The sequence below is a fragment of the Tasmannia lanceolata genome, unplaced genomic scaffold, assembly GCF_043159265.1.
Source record: "Tasmannia lanceolata isolate RefF3 unplaced genomic scaffold, GAP_Taslan_0.1 ptg000013l, whole genome shotgun sequence".
Taxonomy (NCBI): domain Eukaryota; kingdom Viridiplantae; phylum Streptophyta; class Magnoliopsida; order Canellales; family Winteraceae; genus Tasmannia; species Tasmannia lanceolata.
Window position 1 is genome coordinate 12286043 of NW_027518690.1, and position 24511 is coordinate 12310553.

The 24511-nt window shown below is 41.1% G+C and overlaps 1 long non-coding RNA gene across 2 annotated transcripts in view; it reads left to right on the forward strand.

The window, feature by feature from the left end:
- Positions 1-577: 577 nt before the first annotated feature.
- The window catches only part of LOC143889800 (uncharacterized), a 28426-nt gene continuing 4492 nt past the window's right edge, over positions 578-24511 (forward strand). For both annotated transcript variants that reach the window (XR_013254937.1, XR_013254936.1), the window contains exon 1: positions 578-1438. This is a non-coding gene — a long non-coding RNA (uncharacterized LOC143889800). The remainder of the gene's footprint in view (positions 1439-24511) is intronic.

Here is a 24511-nt window from a genome sequence, read left to right on the forward strand (position 1 = left end):
AATTGGCTTCTAAGAGTTTTTTGGGAATTGTAATAAATCTTTGACAGGTGGTTAAGTAGTAAAAGACAGTGTTTTGTTTTGCAATTATCAAAAATGGGTAATTTAAGCCACTATTTTCATAAGGAAAGGATTATAAAAATATGAAAGGGTACTAAAAGGCATAAGGCGGGAGGATAGGACGTTCCGGTACAGTACCCACTGGCCACTTGACCACTTGTACAAACTACAAGGACAACAGTGGGTAATTTATTTTAAATTAGGGGTATTTTCATAATAGACTTTCATTTCTCGAGCACTACGTGACAAAAACAAGTATCGGCATGTGGGTTGGAAGCCCAACCGAAGCTACCCTAGTGTTTCGACACGTAAGCATATAGATAAAGGCATGCTTAAATCAAAGTCATGACCACGGGAAGTAATAATAATATATTCCCCCCCCTAATCTTTACTTGGGACATCCCCAAAATCGCTTAAGCGTCATTTACAAGACAAATAGGAAATAATTTCAAAGGACTATACTTATAACTCCAATCAATAAAAAGTTAATGCTCTTTGTTCCATTAACCCCCCCCTCCCCCCTCTCTCTCTCTCGACTGCCTTTAATTTCAGCACAGTTTCTCTTGTTTTTTCATCCACATCTCTCTTTTTTCTGCTTCTCTCTCTCTCTCTCTTTCTCTCTGAGATTGCTGTTTTGCTTGTGGAAATCTGTTTATTATTTGATTTTTTTTTTTTTTTTTAGCGAAAGAGAACTGTTTTCAGTTTATTTTTTCTTTATTGAAGTCATGGGAATTTGGAATTTGGAATTTTTTTTTTTTTTAGTTTTTAGCTGCGATGAAATCACGAAAGAGAGGAGTTTCTATGTTTAGTTCAGTTCTGATTTGATTTTTAGGTTTTTTTTTTTTTTATGCTTTTGATGAGGGTTTGGTTCTTGTTTTGTTCAAGATCTGCAACTTCTGAGAATTCTTTTACCGGATCTAAACTCAGAATTCGTAATTCCAGTATATTTTCATGATCATCTACTTGAATTTCATTTTCTTTAGATTTTCTTCAGATTATTCGAGGTTATTTTACCAGATCTGAACTCTTAATTCCATTATCTTTTCGTGATTCTTTACTTAAATCTTAATTTCTTTGTCTTATCTTCTTCTTCTTCTTCTTTATTGAGTTTTTTTCATATTCTTCTTTTTGTTGTTTTAATTTTAGTTTACCTAATTTGTTGCTTTGTCTAGGCATGGATTGACAACGAGAGAGAGCACACCTGTTGACATTCATGCAAAGGACATTACTGTGTACAAGAGTGCTGTCTCCCGTTGTCATTCAATTCACCAGGCAAAGCAGTTTGATTCTCGTTCTCTTTGTTTCCTAACACTTTTTCATTTTAATCTTCATGAAATATTGTTCCTGCCGCCTCAAGGAGTTTGTCGTCGGAGCTCGAACGGTACATTCAAAATCATTCTCTTTATTACTTATATCCTGGATTTTGTTCATCTGTTGTTCCTTATTTTTTCTTGCACACAGGATTTTTTGTTACATGCCCTAATAGGCCCTATCACAAATAAACAAAGTAAAGGACCAAAAAAAAAAAAAAAAAGGGGGAGAGAGGTTGATTAAAGGTTCAATTCGAGAGGAACCATGGCTCTCCTTAAACATAAGTTTCTGTTTTGATTGCAAATTCTCTAGCTTTTCATTACAATACAGCTGCTTAAATACAAACACAAAGGTGCATCCCCAACCCATTTACCTACTTACATGACACATAATAAGCAACTAACACTCACAAATCCAAAACATACAATCCTACAATAACTGCTTTGTAACTACACCATAACATCTATGTAACTAAAACATATAATCCGCACAAAGAAAAATTGACTTGTGTGAGTTGTTTCTTTGGGGGAATTGATTAATTTTCAAAAAGGCTTCGCTGATCTTTGTGTAGTCTAGATTTGCGTTGTGATTTCTTTAGCTGTAGTCGCCGCTACCATGGAAAATTTACCCTCAGAAAACATGGTTTGAGGAATTTAACACTTTTTTTGTTAGTTTAAGAAGTTATTATCCATTACTTGGTTCAAGTGTTATACAGAAGGAAAAAAATTGACTGGTTATGTGTAAAATTGACAAGTGTTACCATTAAAAAAATGTTATACAGAAGAAACTTATATTAGATCCGTGTAAAGTTGACTGGTTATACATCCACTTCCATATCAAATTATTTCTCAAACTTCTAATCTTGCATTTTGAGGATTGTCTCTTATTGATAGATTGATTCATGTTTGTCTATCACCAACATTAGATACTCACAAATAATACGCATAGCTATAGAATCATCATCTTGATTGTCTTATTTACTTGCTTCTTTTGCATTGGTTCTTACCAAGCTTTGATGTTTCCATCTTTATCTTGTTTTAAGAAAGGTTAGTTAATGAAAAACTTGTTCTGATTCCCAAAGCCTTTGATACCTACCCTTAGCTGTGTATCCATCTTCATCCTTCTATGTACTTTTCATCTTCTAATGTTAATGCATCCACCTTAGTCAAGTCATGAAATGGATTTCACATTGATATCTTATGTTCACCTTTCATGCTTTTCTCTTGTTCTTTCACTGATTTCCTTTGCACCTGGTATTTGGTTTATGAGATTAGTACTTGGTCGTGAAATTCCTTTGGAATTTGGTGGTGTGATTCTTCATGAAATATGCTTTTCTTTATATTGGAAATTGTTGTTGTTTAGATGCATTGGAATATATGCAGAGATCAAATTTTAGGATGGAGTGCAAATGTAGCACGTTAGAAGATCCTCCAATAGTGCGGCGGATAGCCTTGCAAGGATAGGGATAGATAAGGAAGGGCTCGAGAATCGAGATGTTTGATTTCCTCCCCCCTTGAGTTGTATCTTGTTTTTATTATCCTTGTTGTTTTTACTTTGATCCCTTTATGTTGCTATTGTATATTTTTGGGGGCTGACCATCTCGGTCCTCCCTTTCATTTGGAATGAAAAATTGCTACCATTCAAAAAAAAGAAAAAAAACGAAAGAAAGAAAGAAAAGATACAGGAGTGCACGGTTAGTAAGTAGATAGATGTTAACTGTTGTTATTAGTTGGGAGAAGATAGGAGAGTGCATGGTTATCTTGTTTCAGTTACTTAGATTGAACATGTGTATGCTGCAAACATTATAAGCATCTTATTAAAGATTGAATAAAAATCGTTTCCACCTTTCTTCTTCTTCCACTTTTGCTCTATGAGAATGAGGTTCCAATCGTGGGACTTGTGTGTAAGTTGGGGCCTGCCTAGGTATGGGACAAGGTGGTTTAAAGAGCCTAGCCTAACGCGTTCCATCAGCTCTAGCAATTTTGGCATATTGGTTAGATACTTAACATTGGTGGGACCCGACCGGATGTGAGGCATTTATGTGTGTTTAGAAGCATAGCCTATGCGAAATACACCAATGAAGATCAAGATAAACTGGTGCAAACCTGGAGGCTCGCAACTTCCTACGGGAAATTTTATGAGCTCATGGGAATCACTCTTCTGAATTCATATAACCATATCATGTCCCAGAAAGCAAATAAATAAACAAAAATAACTACTTTCAGCAAAGAAACCAATTTATGTTTGCCTTAAAGATAGAACATCAATACGAAAAGATGCTACCAAAAGCGATATTGTATATAATGGTTTAAATAACACAAAAGGCAAAGATGTGTGGCTCAAATAGCTGAAATTAAGCACTGATTTATTGCTGTCCACAAAATAAAATAGTAATCTAGGGCCCAAATCTACACCAAACAAGGGTAATGATCCTAAGGTGGTCTAGGCCAAGACAACTAAAAGGTTCCTACAGGTGCTAAAGGGCTCAACAAGGGCTGAAAATAAAGGAAAAAACTCGCCCGGAAAATGCAACAGTCTTTGCACCTCAAATCCACGCTAGCAAAGGGTCCAAGAAGGCGTGGGAGAAACTCGTGGGCGCAATCTGTATTTCAGGACAGCAACGTCGTTCCCAAGATAAGAATTTGAAGGAGAAAAGATGAGTAGGGGGAGCATATAGAGGGTTCGAGGGAATGAGAGAAGGTATGAGGGTACGAGAAAGAGAATAGGGAGAAGGTATGAGGGTGCAAGAAAGAGGATAGGGAGAAGGTATGAGTGTGCGAGAAAGAGGATAGGGAGAAGGTATGAGTGTGCGAGAAAGAGAATTGCGAGAAGGTATAAGGATGCGAGAAAGAGATAGAGAAGAGGGAGATAATGAAAGGTATATCTAGATGAGAGAGAGAGAGAGAGAGAGAGAGAGAGAGAGAGAGAGAGAGAGTGAGAAGAGAGAGAAGTCAAAGAGAAGAGAGACGTGAGGAGATGGAGAGAGATACGATAGAAGAGAGAGAGAGACAATTAGAGGGAGAGAAGGAGAAGAAAGAGGTAGGGAGATAACTTACCTTGGCCGTGAGTCATGCGGGAGAGAAGGAGAAGACGCCCTAGGGTGTGGAGGGAGATAGAGAGGGCCGACGACTCTTTTTTTCTTTCTTTCACAAATTAATCAAAGTTAGAGCATTTTCTCCACTAGTTCTCCCTTTTATATTCTCTTTTAGTGGTCCCCTTGCTGGCTCACTTGAATGAGGTTGAAAAGACTCCCATGCCCTTAAACACAAGGAAGAACATATTAGTAGCACAAAGCCATAATAGGAAAAACTAACTAAACTAATAGGAAAAGGGGAAAAACAGTGTGTTAGTGTATGTATATGCCTATGGGAATATTCGTCTTTTGTACATTTATCATTATATATAGATACATAAGTGAGGGGGAGACTCCCTAACTAACAATTTCTTTCTCTCATTCTCTTCCTCAACATGGTATCAGAGCCCTAGGGTTTTGATTCCCTAGGGACCCCATACCAGCCCCTCACCCTCCCTCTTCTTTTCTCCCTTCTCCTCTAACCCTGACCCCAACCCAACATCCCCGCGCCCCACCCTCTTCCTTTCTCTTCCCTTCTCCTCCTCCTCCCACTGCCCCTCTTCCCTTTCCCCTAACCGCCTCCCCTCCCCGCTACAGTAACCCGCCACAGTAGCCGCTACAGTAGCCACTACAGTATCCGCTACAGTACCTGCTACAGTACCCGCTACAGTAACTGCTACAGTACTCTTGAAAAAAAAAACCATTTCTATACCCTAGAAAATCTGCTCTGCAGCCTCACTTTCTCTGTCTATCTTCCCCTAATGGCTTACATCTCTTTTACATACTTTCGTCTTCTTTTCGCGGCTTCGATCTTATATCCCTAGATCTGTGTGTCTTCATCATGTCAGCAAGGGTTTCTTTCATGCCCTATTTATCATTTGTCTCTCCTCAGAGCCGCGATCTCCATTATTGATTTATCTGCTCTCCGTCTCGACATCGTTTTTTTTCGTCAGTTGATTCTCTCTTTGATTATTTACTCATGGATAGCCACGTTATTGAGGATCCCTCTCTTGGGCGGCCTCCTGTGGCTACTGTTCCTACGGCTCACCCATCCTCCTCCTCTTATAACCCTCCGTCTTCTTCGATGGATAGTTCTTTTCCTCCTATGACCACAGTCAGGCTTGATGGTTCCAATTACCTGAATTGAAAATTGGCTGTGGAGACCTATCTCATTGCTAGGGGGAAGATTTCTATTCTTCGTCGTGACCCCCCTCCTTCTAGTGATCCCACTTATGATAAGTGGGAGCAGGATGATGCCCTTATCCGTACTATCTTCTGGCAGAGTATGTTCCCTGAGATTTCCGGGACCATGATACACCTTCCCACTGTTCGCCAGATTTGGGATTATGCTACTACTACCTTCTCCAGGAAAGGCAATCTCTCTCAAATTTGTTCCACATATTCTCAGTGGATGAACCTTCGCCGCGGAGAGATTCCTCTCTCGACCTACTACAATCAGTTTGTTTCCCATTGCCAGCAATTAGATGTTCTTATGCCTCTTATCACTGATTTGACTACGGCCGCGCAGCAGTGTGATCAGATACGTGTCGTTCAGTTTCTCGAGACTTTGGGTCCTGAGTACATGCATCTTCGTCAGCAAATATTTGGATATGGCATGAGGCCCTTTCTTCAGAAGGTTTACTTGCATGTCCAGTAGTGTATTCTTGGTGACTCTGTGTTGGCTCCTTCGGTTGATATTACTGTCACTGCTGCCTATGGTGTAGGTGATCGTGCTCCTCGGGGTGGAGGAACCTTTGGTCATGGCCGTGGCTGTGGCCGTGACTCTGGCTGTGGTGGTCATGGCGGTGGACGTGATCTTCTCGCAGGGCGTGGTGGCCGACCGTGCCCATATTGCTCGCATTATCGTCGTGATGGACACTATATGGAGACTTGCTATGTTTTGCACCATGAGCTTCGTCCTTCCTCTGAGGCTCGTTTTGGCCGCTGTGCACACCTCGCTGCACCAGATTCTTCTGAGCCCTCCTCTGCTTCCGTTCCGCCCAGCACTGGGCCTCGGGCTGATGGTGTTTTTATGTCTCGTGCTGACTATGATGAGTTACAACATCTCAGGTCTACCAACTATCCCCCGACTGCGACTTTTGCTTAGCCAGGTAGCTCCCCTGCATCTCTTCTTACTAGCTCCAGCTCCTGGATCACTGATTTTGGAGCCTCCAATCATATGACAGGTACTTCTTCCACACTTCGTTCATTTCGTCCACTTTCTGATCAGTTCATCACACTGGCTGATGGGAGCTCCACTCCTATCTCTGGTGTTGGTGATATTTCTCCTCGTGTTGGACTTACATTGTCCTCTGTTCTATGTGTACCTAAGTCACCCTTTAATTTACTCTCAGTTAGTCAGCTTACTAAAAATCTTCACTGTTCTGTCTCATTTTATCCCTCTTACTGTTGTTTCAGGATCTCTTGACTGGGAGGACGATTGGCTCGGGCCGTGAGATAGATGGGCTTTATCTTCTGGACTGTAGCCCTTCTTGTTCCATTTTACACAGCTCCAGCGACGCATATCAGTGGCACTGCCGTCTTGGACATCCCAACCTTGATCGTTTGCGATAGACATCTATAGTTTCTTCTTCTGTTACCCTCTTTACGTGCGAGGCCTGTGAACTTGGGAAACACAATAGGGTGTTCTTCCCGTCTAGACCTGTTAGTCGGGCATCGCACCCTTTTGATTTAGTGCATTCCGATGTATGGGGTCCCGCGCGGACTACCTCTGTTTTTGGACATCGTTATTTTGTCATTTTTATTGATGATATTCACGTATGTGTTGGCTTTATTTACTGAAAGATCGCTCAGAAGTATTCTCTGTTTTTCATACTTTTCATTCAGAAATTACTAACCAATTTAATTGCACTGTCAAATGCCTTCGCACTGATAATGCCATGGGATATTTCTCAAAGTCCAATGGTTTTGAGGAATTTCTTTCCACTCTGGTATACTACATCAATCTTCCTATGCTCACACCTCTCAACAGAATGGTGTCGTTGAACGGAAAATGCGATTATTCTTGGATGGAACTCGCACTCTTCTCTTCCAGATGTGAGTTCCCAAATCTTATTGGGGTGATGCAGTTCTTATTGCTAACTATCTGGCCAATTGCTTCCATCCTCGGTTCTAGGCGGCTCATCCCTTTTCTCAATTTTACGTCCTCATCATGAGCCATTTCATCTTCCTCCTCGAGTATTCGGTGTGTTTGTGTAAGCCCAATGGTACATCCCTCTCTTGTTTTGATGATCAACAAACCCAAATTGATTGTAGTTTGCTAATGGCTTCTCTAGTGTTGTGATTCAGACATGTTTCATTCATGTCAACACTTGAAGCTAGAAGAACAAAGGCTAGTCCTAGAGAAAGTCAAGTCTTGGTGGTTATCCTTCAAGCCGCATAGTGTATTGAAGAATCAAGGAAGCCACAAGTACAAGAATGTATTTGAAGACTATCTCAAGACAAAGGAAGACTTATGCAAGCACCCAAGAAGAATGAAGATCAAGAAGACTCAAGGTTTATATGTTTAGAATGCATAGGAGTCATCTTGGTATTTAATGTTTGCATGTTTTGATGTTTTCAAATCATATTTAAAACTATTTTTCTAAGTGTATTAATGTATTTGAAAACACATGTTTAAAGCCCAAAGACCAAGGCCCTAAGTCCCTCTCACAAATATTTTAAAACAAGGTTTTAAAGCAGGGCCAGTCAACCGGGCTAGGCCAGGCGACCGCGGGATGCTACCTGGAATTCCAGGGCATCTCGAAATTTATCGGGTCGGTCGACCGGGACAACTCGGTCGACCGCCGGATGATTTCTCAAATATGAGAAATCATCCAGGTTGGTCTACGCGGATGACCGCGATACCCTCGGTCGACCGCGATATTGTTTTCAAGCCAAAATATTTTTTTTCGAACAGGTAGCCCTCGGCGGGCGACCGCAGCGATAAAAATTTTGAAAATAAAAGTAGGCGCCCGATAAGGGTGGGCGACCGCGGTGGCTCTGTCGACCGAGCCGATACGACGAAAGAGCCGTTTGAACTTGCCAGTGGTAGGTGCAACTACCCCACCAGTTTTATTATGGTTTTGCCATTGAGGTTTTCTAAAATCAACTATGGGTATTTAAACAAGTAGAAAACCCTCATTTCTCACCTTTTGAGCATTTTATCAAACCCTAGAGCTTTACTCTTTGAAATCAAAAGGGTTCTTCTTCAAATCTCTTGAGCATTCAAACTTGCATTCATTTTTGCCAAGAGGATCTCCCTAAGCTTTTAGTTTCAATCATTGGGAGTTGTGTGAACTTTGAGAGTTGTATAATGCCTACAAGAGGCTTGAGTGTTTTTCATTTTTCTTCATCCTTCTTTCATTTGTTGTTGATATTGTAAAGAGGAGTTTCTTGCTTCAAGGCCGGAGTGCAATGAAGAAGAACATCCTTGGAGGTGGATTAGTAATACAAGGGTGTGTCCCCTTGTTGAGGTGGTGAATGTTGTATACGCTATGTGAGGCGGCGTCAATGAGTCTCATCATAGTGGTGAAAATTTCAAGGAAAGGCGAAGTACTTGGGTAGTGGAGTAGGTCAAGTTGTGACCGAACCACTATAAATCATTGTGTGGTCTCCTTACTCTTTCTCCTCTCTTGTGGTGTTGGTAATCTGTTTCCCTTCTATTTTGAATATAACTTGAACAAGGGTTAGAACTAGTTAGGCTAATCTCCCTTGCCCTAGCTTTTCAAATAGAAAAATTTAAAAACACCAATTCACCCCCCTCTTGGCTGTTGCCCTTTGGGATTTCAGTTTGCTTTGTCCACAATCTTGGACCTGGTTTGGATAAATTAGATCATAAATCTGAACGATGCATTTTCCTCGCCTACTCACGCACCCAGAAAGGTTATCGTTGTTATAGCCCTTGGTTGCGTCAATCTTATGTCTCGGCGGATGTTTCATTCTTCGAGACTGAGCCCTTCTTTTTGAGCTCTCCGGATACGACCCCTCTCTCTCATTCTTTAGATCTTCCTCTGCTGATTTCCGTTCTTCCTGACCCGGTAGTCTGTCCATCTCCATCGTCTCCCTTACCTTCTCCTTCTGTGGTTCCTATTCTAGATACCTCTCCTCCCTTACAGGTACCTTCTCGGCCCCCAGCTCCATTAATTAAGAAGACCTATTAGCGTCGTCATACCTCTGCAGCTCATCCATCTCCAGCAACGCCATCGCCTACCCATCAGGAGCCCCATCCTTCCACATCTGAGGTATCTATCGACTCTGGTATTGCCTCCCTCACTCGGTCTCATAGTACTGTTCATTCTATTTCGTCTTTTGTTTCATATGATGCTCTCACGCCTGTTTTCTGCAATTTTGTGTCCTCCCTATCTTCTGTTTCTTTGCCAGAGTCCTTGGCTGCAACACTTGATCACCCGGGGTGGTGCGCTGCTATGGACCTTTAGATGGATGCCTTTTAAGCAAATCAGACTTGAGATTTAGTTCCACTGCCTCCTGGGCACGCCCCGTTGGGTGTCGTTGGGTCTATACTGTGAAATATTTGACTAATGGCTCTGTTGAGCGCCTTAAGGAGCTCTTGGTTGCCAAAGGGTACACTAAGACATTTGGGGTGGACTATGGGGAGACATTTTCTCCTGTGGCGAAGATTTCTTCAGTGCGTGTTCTACTTTCTCTTGCTATTAATCAGGACTGGCCTTTACATCAGTTGGATGTCAAAAATGCTTTTCTTTATGGTGAGCTCACAGAGGAAGTTTACATGGAGCAACCTCCTAGGTATGTTGCTCAGGGGAAGATGTCATCCTCTGTGTGTCAATTAAAGAAAGTCATTTACGGTCTTAAGCAGCCTCCTAGAGCATGGTTTGGAAGGCTCAATGATGCCATTATGCGCTTTGGTATGAAGTATTGTGCAATTGATCATTCTGTCTTCAGTTGTCAATCTACAGTTGGGTGTGTACTCTTGATAGTCTATGTCGATGACATCATCATCAGTGGTAGTGATACAGCTGGGATCCATAAATTGAAGATGAGTTCTCTACCAAGGATTTGGGTCGTCTTAGATACTTCTTGGGTTTTGAAGTTGCATATTCGACAAAGGGGATTTCTCTCTCACAGAGGAAATACGTCTTAGACCTGCTTGAGGAGACAGGTTGTCTTAGAGTGAAACCTGCCTCAGTTCCCATGGACGCAAATGTGAAGCTACTACCTGAAGAGGGAGACTTGTTAGATGACCCAGGCAGATACAAGAGGCTGGTTGGTAAACTTATCTACCTTCCAGTCACACGCCCAGATATCTCCTTTGCTATTGGTGCTGTCAGCCAACATATGAGTTCACCTCGCAGTTAACACTGGGCAGCAGTTTGTCAGATTCTTCGGTATTTAAAAAGTGCTCCAGGTAGAGGGTTGCTATTCAAGAAACATGGACATCTGAAGAGAAAAGGGTACACGGATGCAGATTGGGCAGGATCTCCAACTGATAGGAGATCTACCATAGGTTACTGCACATTTGTGGGAGGTAACCTTGTGTCATGGCGGAGTAAGAAACAAGATGTTATCTCCAAATCTAGTGCAGAGGCAGAGTTTAGAGCTATGGCACACACAAGTGGAGAGCTCATTTGGTTACGTTCTCTCTTTGTCAGAGATCAGTTTCTCCCCATCATCTCCTTCTCAGTTATATTGCGAGAACAAGGTAGCGATTCACATTGCCACAAATCCAGTCTTTCATGAGATAACTAAACATATCGAGGTTGATTGCCACTTCATTCGGCACTGAATTCAAGGAGAAATATGCACAGTGTTCACTAGATCGTTGGACCAATTAGATATGTTTACCAAGCCATTGAACAAAGCTAAATTGAGTGATAATTGTAGCAAGCTAGGAATGTTTGACATATACATTCCAGCTTGAGGGGGAGTGTTAGTGTATGTATATGCCTATGGGCATATCCGTCTTTTGTACATTTCTCATTATATATAAATACATAAGTGAGGGGGAGACTCCCTAACTCTCAATTACTTTCTCTCATTCTCTTCCTCAACAGTGTGCAAGATGGAGAGAGATCATATAGAAGAGAGAGAGAGAGAGAAGAAAGAGGTGGGGAGATAATTCACCTTGGCCGTGAGTCATGGGGGAGAGAAGGAGAAGATGCCCTATAGGGCGTGGAGGGAGATAGAGAGGGCCGACAACTCCTTTTTTCTTTCTTTCACAAATTAATCAAAGTTAGGGCATTTCCTCCACTAGTTCTCCCTTTTATATTCTCTTTTAGTGGTCCCCTTGCTAGCCCACTTGAATGAGGTGGAAAAGACTCCCATGCCCCTAAACACAAGGAAGAACATATTAGTAGCACAAGGCCATAATAGGAAAAACTAAGTAAAGTAATCGGAAAAGGGGAAAAATAGTGTTCAAGAGTGAGTCCTAGATGATGTGGACATTCCCCACATCTAGGTCCACCAAATAAAACTAAATAAGTCTCATAACCATCAAATAAACTAAAATAATCAAGCGCAAAAGTAATAAAATAACGATCCAATGGTCGGATCACATCATAAACTTTATTAAAAGGCTATAAAGTGCATTATGCTCAGAAAAAGTTGATGCTTTGATCCAATCAAACGTATTTATCAAGTTCAAGATGTCGACTTTGATGAGGATTCACAGTGGTGCCTACAGTCTCAACGCCATTCATACTGCATCAAGAAGAAGATGGAGAGTAAGATTAAGAATTCTCTCCAACGAATGAGGAAGCTGCCCTCCCATCCAAGTCTCCTACTGAAATGTGTTGATATTCGGAATGTGAAAGGTATCTTGTAAAACAACTTACATGTTATTATGTTACAAACATGCATTATGTGCACATGATGCATTCCATAAAGTCACATGAACAAAAATGATGAAGAAGCATCAAATGATCCATGATAGCGACATGCAATGGAAGAAGAAGAAATGCAGGCATCGACAAAAAATGCTACATGGGATCTTGTACCTCTCCTAAAAGGAAAGAAAACCATCACTTGTAAATCGATTTATAACATAAAGCATAAATCTGACGGTGAAATCGAAAGTTATAAGGCCCGATAATGGCTAGGGGATTCTCTAAAACCTATGGAGAGGATTATGATGAGACATTTAGTTTGTTGCAAAGATGACAAGTGTCTTTATTATCATATCAATTGTAGCGGCAAAGAAATGAAAACTTCATTAAATGGACATGAAAAATACATTTTTGAATGACGGAATTGATAAAGAACTTTATATGGTCAATCAAGAAGAAGGATTTGAAGATCCCAAGAGGCTAGCCTGGATACATACGTAAACTCACATGATGATCTTATCATTACAGGGAGTAATCTTGAAACTATTGGAAGAGTTAAAATGCCTTCTCCCAAAAGTTTGAGATGAAGGACTTGGTAGAATTTCAATTCTTCCTTGGGGTTGAATTTAATAAGAGGTGATCATGATGTGCTAATCATGCAGAAATAGTTCACTTTAGATCTACTTATGAAATTTGATAGGCTAGATTCAAAGCCAATGACAACGCCGTTAGAGGTGAACCATAGTTTGTCAAAAGATGATGGAACTGTCATAGATGATCCCCGATCTTATTGTGAGATATTTGGCAGTCTTATCTATCTAACAATTTTTTGTCCAGATTTGGCCTACCCCGTAGCCATTGTGAGCCAATTTATGTAGAATCTAAGAAACCTGAACATTGACGTAGTGAAGCGTATCTTAAGATATGTAAATGGAACAATTAGTGAAGCAATACTACAAATATACAAATATGGAATTCCAATCATGCTATCAGGATATTGTGATGCGGATTGATCCACAGATTCATCCACATGTCGTTCAACATTTGGATTTTGTTTCAATTTGGGATTAGGAAGTGTGTCTTGGATAAGTAAAAAGCAACCCGCTGTGGCATTAACTTCTACTGAGCTGAATATAAAGTCGCCATGCTAGCCATGTGTGAAAGTGTGTGGTTAACTCAATTACTAGAATGCTGTGGAGAAAAGGTTAATTATAACATAACTATCAAAAGTGACAACACGTACTATAGAAATTAACTATCACTTTGTCTGTGAGAAGGTCCTAAGCAACGTGATTGATCTGATTTATATTTCAATAGATAATGTAGCAGATATCTTCACCAAAGCCTTGAATTTGAAAATTTTTAAAATCTTCACAACACACTTTAAGATTTTGTTTGGATTTGTGACACAGTCTCAGAGAGTGTTGGAATAAGAAGTCAACAGTGAAGAGACAAGCATTGGATTTGCCCAGAATTACCTTGGAGAATAGTGGTAAATAGTGTTGATTGCGCGGCATAGACTCGGAGAGTAGGGGAATAAGTAGGGGGGGTTTCTTTACCAATATAAAGAGAGAAGAAAGAGAAGGGGGAACAAAGAGAAAGAGAGAAAAAGGCACAATTCCCAAGATTTTTCAAGCAAAATTTCACCTTTTTAAGAGAATTTGGTTAGAAAGCTATAAGGAGAAAGGAATTCCACCACAACAAACATGTGATAATTTCCTTAGACATGCCGAGGAGTCTCTAGGGAGTTCAATGCAATATATATTTTTTTGGAAGGTAAGCTGGGATCAAACCACTGACCTCTTGGTTGATGAAGAGGTCCTTTTACCAATGAGCTAGAGGCTCAATCCCAATTCAATGCAATATTGGCTACCAAACAAGGAATGACATCCCAAATTCAAACAAAATTCCAACAGCTGCCGAGATTTTGTGCAACCAAACACAACCTTAGGAATGAAGGATGCTGGCACAACTAAGCAATGAGGAGTTAATGCATTGCTTATCTTGTATTTCTATGATTATCTATTTGTTAGCGAGATATGGTTGCTTATCAGTAAATAACAGCTTATGTTGTAACCATTCAAAAAAAAAAAAACAGCTTATGTTGTAGTTACGTAGATTTGAATTTATCTCTTTGTTATTGCCTGAGAAAAGATAGGAGAGTAAGTAGCTAGATGTTATTTAATGTTATTAGTTGAGAAGAGATATATAGGAGAGAGTGGTTATCTTGTTTCAGCTACTTAGATTGAATGTATGCATGCTGGAAACATTATGGGCATCTTATTAAAGATTGAATAAAAATAGTTTCCTTCTCCTTATTCCACTCATGCTCCTTTATTCTTTATACTTGCTACAGATACTAGCATTCAAAACCTCTCAATAGTTGCAGGTGTTGGAATTAATAAATAACAATTTATGATGTCTCGGAAAGAGGAATGTCCTTGTATGTTCTTCAGAGTATTCTGATTGCTATGTTGTGTTATCTAATAGACTTATGGGGAATACCAAGTTGTAGGTTGTGTTATCCAAGATTTTTATGGAAAATATAATAATTTGTTTAATGGGTACTTTGAAAAGGATAAAAAGTGTTGAAGATTTTGTTTTTGTCTATAAATATGTAGTATCTGTGAGTCAAAGAAAAGAAAAAGAACAACAAAAGAGCACAAGTTGTATAAGTCAGAGTTCAAGAGAGATAAGACAAATTTTATAGTGCCCATTTCTGTGTTTGGTGTTGTTCTCTACATGGGGCTCTTGGTCGTGTATCTCCTTAGCTCCATCTTATGTTTTTGTGTTTAAGAGTTACATATCTTATGAGTACAATTGGTATCTGAGCTTGGATATTTATATTCGAGGTTGATATGATCATCATAAGTTGGTTTGTAAATATATTTGGAAATGCTGCTAACACTAAGAAAGAAGCTGAAGAAAGTGCTTAGCAAGTCTCTATTCATTTTTCACCATAATTCAATTTCCATCATTTTCGTAGATGCAAATTATCAAATCAAGTTAAAGATTTGAAGAATCACATCAACTTTATTAAAGATGAGAACATCACACACACACACACACACACACACACACATAGATATATATATATATATATATATATATATATATATATATATATATATATATATATATATATATATATATATATATATATAGAGGTGGCTAGTCTGACGTGAGACAACGAGGTGGCTAGTCTGACGTGAGACAGACCTGCCGCGAAAGCCCTTTTGCGATGGACGCTAGCAATTCCCATATATATATATAGAGGAAAAGGATTGTGCGCTCGAGTGTACCTAACCTTAGGTACGCTCGAGTGCCAAATCACATGGGTCCCACATTTTTTTTGGTCATCTAAACCATTCATTTGCAAGGCCCCATCATAGATAGGGTGCATACCAAAAATCAGCTCCATAGGATCATCCTAACCCATCCATTTGTGGAGGTCAAAATGGACAGACACTGTTTGTCCACAAATCTGCCCATTTTGCCCTCCAGTTTTGGAGGGGTTAGGATGATTTAATGGTGCTAATTTTTGGTACACACCCTATCTATGATGGGACCTTGCAAATGAATGGTTTAAATGACCAAAACAAATGTGGGACCCATATATATATATATACATATATATATATATATATATATATATATAGAGGAAAAGGATTGTACACTCGAGCTTAGGTACGCTCGAGTGCCAAATCACATGGGTCCCACATTTTTTGTGCTGATCCAAACCATTCATTTGCAAGGCCCCATCATAGATAGGATGTGTACAAAAATTCAGGTCCATTGAATTATCCTAACCCCTCCAAAAGTGGGGGGCAAAAATGGGCAGATTTGTGGACAAACAGAGTCTGTCCATTTTGACCTCCACAAATGGATGGGGTAGGATGATCCTATGGGGCTAATCTTTGGTACATACCCCATCTATGTAAGGGCCTTTCAAATGAATGCTTTGGACCATTCTAAAAAAGTGGGTCCACATGAGTTTGGGGGACTCGGAGCGTACCTAAGCTTGGTGCGCTCGAGTGTACAATCCTTTTCCTCATATATATTGTTAACAGAGAGATTTGAGAATGAAATGTTGTGTGTTAGCCTACTTGCCCTAGCACACACATATATATTTATTATGAAAAGAATATGAAAAGACTATAATGCCCTTAGGCTACATAAGCTTATTCTAACACTCCCCCTCAAGCTGGAGTATGAATGTCATACATGCCCAGCTTGTTACATAAATCACTCAATCGAACTCCATTCAACGGCTTGGTAAACATGTCTGCAATCTGATCATTCGTTCGAGTGAACTCGGTTTGAATTTGGCCTGTCTGAATCCTGTGACGAATAAAGTGACAATCCACTTCTATATGCTTAGTTCGTTCGTGAAATACCAGATTCATAGCTATGTGAATGGATGGACTTGTTGTCACAGTAGAGGGACGCAGGTGAGGAGTATCAGAATCCAATCTTTGACATAAACGACCGTAGCCAAATTAATTCACAGCTTGTGTAAGCCATAGTCTAGTATTCTGCTTCTGCACTGGATCGTGACACAACGTCCTGCTTCTTACTCTTCTAAGATACTAGATTTCCACCTATGAAGGTACAATAGCCATTAATAGATCACCGGTCAGTAGGAGATCCGGCCCAGTCTGCATCAGAGTATCCCTCAATTCTCAAATGGTTATGCTTCCTGAAGAGAAGACCTTTCGTGGGAGCTTTCTTCAGATACTGCACTATCTGAATCACAGCTGACCAATGTGATGTCTGAGGCGCACTCATATACTGGCTAACCACACCAACAACATATGCAATGTCCGGACGAGTGACTGTGAGATAGATCAACCGTCCTACTAACCGTCTGGATCGACCAGCATCTTCTAGTGGCTCCCCCTGATCAGGTGAAAGCTTGACATTCGGATTCATAGGAGTCTATGCAGGTTTTGCCCCCAGAAGACCTGTTTCTTCCAAAATATCAAGAGCATACTTCCTTTGGGACAAAGATAGCCTCCTTTGTGAATGTGCCACTTCAATGCCTAAGAAGTATCTCAGAACATCATGGTCTTTTGTGCTGAATTCATTCTGAAGGAAATCTTTGAGGCGTTGTATTCCTGCTTTGTCATTCCTTGTAATAACAATGTCATCAACATATAGAGAATCAAACCATCCTTGCTTCGAGAGTTGAACACAGAATGGTCTACAACACATTGTTTCATACCAAATCGTAGGATAGCCTCACTGAATCTCCCAAACCAAGCACGAGGAGACTGTTTAAGACCATAAATCGCCTTTCTAAGCTTACAGACGGTATGCTGCAACTCCCCCTGAGCAACAAACCCTGGTGGTTGCTCCATATACACCTCCTGCAAATCACCATGGAGGAACGCATTCTTGATATCCAACTGATATAGAGGCCAAGACTGATTCACTGCCAAAGAAATCAATACACGGATGGATGGAATCTTTGCCACTGGAGAGAATTTCTCAACATAATCAATCCCATAAGTCTGAGTAAAGCCCTTTGCAACAAGACGGGCTTTTAACCTCTCAACAGAGCCATCAGGTAGGTATTTGATGGTGAACACCCACTTACATCCGACTACTTGAGCACCAGAAGGAAGGGAAGCCAACTGCCATGTCTAGTTTTTTGCAAGCATCCATCTCTGCCTCCATAGCTGCTCGCCATCCTGAATCAAGCATAGCCTCTCGAGCAGAGCGAGGAATAGAAATCGATGACAAAGATGATATAAATGTGGTATACGAAGGAGATAACCGAGCATAACTTACCGTATCAGAAATAGGGTGATGAGTGGTACAAGAATGAGTACGGCTCGCAATGGGGGCATCAAAAGATTCATCAACCTGAGCAGCATCATCAGAGGATGAGGGTAAAGGACCTGCTTGCTGAGAAGAGATGGCAGGACATGAAGGCTCAACTGAAGTAGTAAAACGCTTGCGAGTATATACCTGGAAGGGACGCTGAACCGAATCCGATGGCAATCTTGGAACCAGATCCGGTGGCAAACTGGGAACCGGAACCGGCAATGGCAACGGAGGAGGAGATACCGGTAAAGAAGAGGAAGCAGGAAAGTAGGGACTATCCTAAAAAAAGGAGACATCAGCACTGATAAATTTGCGGCGAAGCTGAGGACTGTAGCATTGGTAACCCTTTTGGGTTCGTGAATAACCCAGGAAAACACACTTGATTGCCCTTGGGGCCAATTTATCAAGTCTTGGGGTGAGATTCTGAACAAAGCAAACACACCTAAACATCTTGGGAGGTAACAGAAACGGATCCCCAGAAGGCTGTAACACCGAAAAATGGGACCGATTGCTAAGAACTGAAGAGGGTAGACGATTAGCTAGAAAGCAGGCTGTAAGCATAGCGTCAGCCCAAAAAGATTTGGGAACATGTATCTGATACAGAATGGTGCGAGCTATATCTACAAAATACCGTATTTTCTGCTCTGCAACACCATTCTGTTGTGAAGTGTGGGCACAAGACCACTGATGAATAATTCCATGCCTAGAAAGAAACTCTTGAAAATCGTGACGATCAGAAAATTACTCACGGGCATTATCAGTACGTAAACATTTAAGGGAACATGAGTATTGATTTGTAATTTCAGCATAAAATAAACAAAATGTAGAAAACACCTTAGAACGATCCTTTATTATATAAAGCCAGGTCATCCTAGAAAAATCATCAACAAAAATAACAAAGTACTTCCCACCAAACATAGACGGAGTACGACATGGACCCCAAACATCAGAATGCACTAACTCAAAAGGACTACTGACACAACTAACAGAACGAGACGGGTAGGAAACATGATGGTGTTTTCCATACTGACAGGACTCACAATGAAAAGGACTAATAACACCAGAAACAACTGAAGAACGCTGCAAACGCTCAGGAGAAGGATGACCGAGCCGGCAGTGCCACATAAAGGAATCTGCTGAGGTACTAAACGTCGTGGGAGTGATAGCATCATCCAGGTAGTATAGGCCATCTGTCTCATGCCCCGAGCCAATCTTCTTCCCAGTCGCAAGGTTCTGAAAAACACAATAAGACGGAAAAAATGTGACTGAACAATTAAGGCGATTAATGACCTAACTAATAGAAAGAAGATTGCAGGGAAAAGTAGGAACATAGAGTACAGATGATAAAGATAAGTGGGATGTGGCTGTAACAGTCCCAGTGCCTAAAATAGGACATCGAGTCCCATTGGCCAAGGTGACTATCTTAGTAGTAGTACAAGAAGTAAATGAACTAAGAAGTGTACTGTTACCAGTCATATGATGAGAGGCATCAGAATCAATGAGCCAGGAAGCAGAGTGGCTAAGGGAGCAAGATGGGTTGCTACCTTCTGTGGCAAGTTGAGCAGCCGATTATTTCCCTTTCTCCTGTAGGCGCAAAAGTGACTCATACTCAGTCCAAGATACGACCATGGTGTCTGAGGTAGCAGGAGTAGGTGCAGCAGGTGTCTCAGAAGCGAGAAGTGGGCAGCTCGAGCGGGACGCAGCTCGGGATGGAGATCATAACAGAAATCAAAAGTGTGACCCTCCATGTCACAATGACTGCAAGAACGTGAGCCACGTCCCCCATAAGTACGGCCTCCCCCTGAATCTCGGCCAAAGCCACGGCCCTGTCTGTGACGACTGCGACCACGACCCCTACCACGAGTGCCCCGAAAGGAACCAGACTGGGCAGCAAAGGCGGACTGGTCACCAGCAACAGAGATAGCTGGATCGATACGTAGAGCGCGTTGAACGCGAGAAAAGATCTCATCCAAAGATGAGAGTGTGCCTAACCCAAGGATTTGCTGCCGAAGAGGGACAAACTCAGGCCCTAAACCATCCAAAAACTGAGTAGTACAGAGCTCTTCTGTTGAGCCAAGACCTTAAGGTCAGTGGATGGTGGGTGATAAATATCAATCTGCTCACAAAGACCAACAAAATCCGAATAGTCCTCAGCGACAGTCTTATCTCCACGCGAGATACGAAAGAAGTCATTGTAAACATCAGTAATCCGCGTGAGATTGTTGCTGCCAGAATAGAGTGTCTCAGCACGCAACCAAACTGCCCGTGATATATCCAGAAATAGCATGTGGCTCGCAATCTTTGGTTCCATACTCTGACAGAGAAGAGACTGAAGCTGAGCATCCTCTTGACTCCACTTATCATACCCAGCATCTTTCGGATTCAGAGGATCCATCGTGATGAAACGTAACTTGCCCTGACCTCGCAGATAGATGTGAACAGAACGACTCCAGGCAGGGTAATTAGCACCATCCAATTTAATGGATGTCATAGAGGTCACCGACACCGGAAATGAACAGGAGGAAGAAGCTGATGGCAAGGCCATAATAAACACCAAAACTCAAATGGGATGTGGGTGAAGCAAACCAGACAAGACACACCACAACAATCACAGACACCCATGGAAAAGGGCAGCCAAATATAGGCAAGCAAATCACCACGAAGATAAACAATCAGAAGGAAAAACCACAAACATCCGCCGGAAGGACCCCGAAAGAACAAGTACGATGCCTCATACTTGTGGAACTACAACGAAATATAGAGACAAAGCTTAAATCATCAAGTAGAAAGCAAAGAAAAATGTAACAAAGCGGAGCCGCGACCAAAAAGGTGAGAAATGTAACGGGAAGATTTAAAGCATGAACACCCGACGGCTAGAAGAGAAGAACGTTATCCTTATAGGTCAAATAAGATGGGGAAAGATGTTACAAAAGAAGGGAGAATGCGCAGGGGGGCAAACAGGGAAGAGTTGGGTTTTCCAGGGGGGCAAACAGGGAAAAGTTGGGTTTCCCAGGGGGCGCGTAGGGGGGGCAACCAGTGAAGAGTTGTGTTTTCCAGGGGAGAGCAACCAGTGAAGATGGACGAAGAAAGAAAAAAGAAGAAGAAGAAGAAGAAGTTAGGGCATGGGCATGGGCTTCAATGGAAGAAGAAGTTGGGGCATGGGCTTCAATGGAAGAAGAAGTTAGGGCATGGGCATGAGCTTCAATGGAGGAAGACAAGAGGTCTTCAATGGAGGTCCCTAGGGCATCGAGGAACCCTAGGGCTTTGATACCATGTTAACAGAGAGATTTGAGAATGAAATGTTGTGTGTTAGCCTACTTGCCCTAACACACATATATATTTATTATGAAAAGACTATAATGCCCTTAGGCTACATAAGCTTATTCTAACACACACACACACACACACACACACACACACATATATATATATATATATATATATATATATATTATTAAATTTTCTTCTCTCTACTTCATTTTTTTCTTTTTCTCGTTCCCTGCGATGCGATTCAATTGATCGTTTTGAAACCTTACTTTTGATCTTTTTCTACTTTGAACAGAAGGGAAGATGCATGTTTTATGTTCGATTGGTGTTTCAAATATCATTTCCCAAAGTTCATGCCTCCGAGGAAATGCATCTTTACTTGAGACTTTAGTTGAGACAACTGGAAACTTTCTATTTCTCTCGAATCCCAAAGCTTCTCTTATTCAATTTCATTCCAACTTTTCCTCGATGAATTTGCGGATTTAAGCTCCGAACTGGATGTCGTCTCTGTGAAACAACCAGTTACTCCAAAAGCTTAAGCTGTTGGAGAAGGCGTTTCTTTTATACTTTAACACTCCCCCTCACGTGTGGCCCCTCTTTCTTTGGCTTGGCCTACTTGTGGGTTGGCCATTGCATGTGGACTTTTGCTCTCAGGGAGGTTTGAACTCAGGACCTTTGGCTCTAATACCAAGTGAAACAACCAGTTACTCCAAAAGCTTAAGCTGTTGGAGAAGGCGTTCTTTTATTCTTTTATACTTTAACAGTCTTGAGCATCAGCGAGATCGTATCGGATACTCTCATTTTCGATGATGCTGAAAGTTAACTCATTTCATCCTGACTCTTTTTTCCATCATCTTTTTCTCTTGCATCCTTGGCAATTCCTTGAACTGTAGGTTTCTGCCAACAATACCACTGTCAACTCTTCATTCGTTCTACGCATTTGCAGCCTTCCAGTTACAAAGTTTAAGGTGAGAGATTCCTTGAACTGTACACGTGTATGAAATTGTATGTGAACAGAGAACTTTGATAGTTTGGTTGCAGAAAATACCCCTTTAAGTGCAGATTTTCTGACCGGTAACAGTAATCTTGATTATGAACAGAGGTAACAAAATTGAACCATTATCATTCAAAAAAAAGTTGAATCATTAATCTGCATATATACATACTACACATAATGAAAGCTTGAAGGAAAGAGTTGTTATGTTAGTGTTATTCATTTTTCTGAGCTGTAATCATAATGGATTATTTCAGCCAGAAACAAGATTGTTCGATGTATTCGAAGTCCCATGGGGTAAAGAGAAAGAGAAGAAGTGAGAGAGAGAAGTTTGCTCCCCCTCTCATAAGATGTATTATATACGTCAGTAGGGATACATGTGGGAAGACAAGAATACCCCTAGTCGGGTATGTAAATTACACTATTCTTCTAACACTCCCCCCCCCCTCCCAAAAAAAAAAAAAAAAGCTGGAGTGTATATGTCATACAACTCCAGCTTGTTACACATCATTCAACTTTACTCTGCCTAGTGGTTTGGTAAATATATCGCTTGCCTGGTCTCCTGGTCTAGCAAAACCGGTACACATTTCTCTTTTTTGAATCTTCTCACGAATGAAATGATAGTCCACCTCGATGTGCGTCGTCCTCTCATGGAAAACTAGATTTGAAGCAATATGAACTGCAGTTGTATTATCACAATACAATGATGCTGGAGACGAGGAAGGTAAGCCAATCTCAATTAGAAAACTTCAACCAGGTCAACTCCCCACATGTATGAGCCATAGCTCGATATTCTGTTTCGGCACTGGACCTAGCCACTTAATCCTGCTTCTTGCTTTTCCAAGACACTAAGGGGCCATTTGGATACACGGATTTTAGACTTGGATTTCCTCAAAATTGTAGATGGGAGACGAGAGAAGAAAGAGACCAACTGTCGTTGATTTCTCGCCTTTCTTTCCAACAGCAAGAGAGCAGGCGACCATCACATGTTTCCAAGTTTTAGAAATCTCAGGATGGGGGAGAGATTTCTAAAACCTGTATTTCTTTCTTAAAATCCAAGAAACACTATCAGAACAGCATACAACAACTTGATAATGAACTGTCTTTTACACTGTTTTCAAACTAAAACCTGGATTTTAAAATCCATGTATCCAAACGGCCCATAAGTTTCCTCCAAAAGTGCAATATCTTGTAGTCAACCTTCTATCTGCAGGAGATTGGGCCTAGTCTGCATCAGTGAACCCTTCAAGGTTCATGTAATCGTGCCTTTTTAAGAATCGAATTGCAACACACAAAGTATTCTAAACCATTATGCTTGAAGATGGGTCCTTGGTCAAGCCAAAAGGAATCACCAGAAACTCGAAGGCACCGTATCGGGTGACAGAAGTAGTCTTTGCCTCGTCGTCCTCAGCGATTCTGACCTGATGACTGAAGATCTAACTTCAAAAAGTTATATATCACAGAGTTAAATGGTTCCTTGGCTACTCTCCTTGCCCAACCCAATGAACAAGGGAAGAAGAATGCACTATTGGTTGCGTTCTTTCGCGTGAAGATTGAGGGCATGCAGACGGTAGAATTAGCGTATATAAGACGAGAGATCAGCAGCAAAAGAAAGAAGAGGAATTTGATGCCCTAGAACAGCAGTCCCCAGATAAGCCTTAACACACACACACACACACGCACACACCCACGCACGCACGCTCTTTTCTCTCTGTTGCCCCTAAGCAGGATACTAGATCCGGATCCGGATGCTGCAAAGGCGTTCTTTCTCTGCGCGGAGCACATTGGCTTGTTCCTGCGTACATCTAGGCTCTCATCTACGGCCCTCTTACATACTAGGTTTACCCTTCGACTTTCCCCATGCTACCCTCCGGTACGTACCGCATTGAAGTGCTGGAGTCTGATTAGACCACGAATTACATATGTCTGGAAAAGTTCTATTGCTATTTCTCTTCAAAACGCATTACTTTTGTTTGCTGCATGGCTTAACTTTTGCATGGGTCACAGGGACCCTGTGATTGAACATCATAGATTCCTTGTCCACTGGCTTGCTCGTTACAATGTTCTGTCACAGTTCAAGGATCCCTTTTTATCCAAAAGTAAATTCAAGTTGAATTCCACTATTCTAGAGAAGAAGAATATCACATGAAATCAAAAATATATACATAGTCAATATGC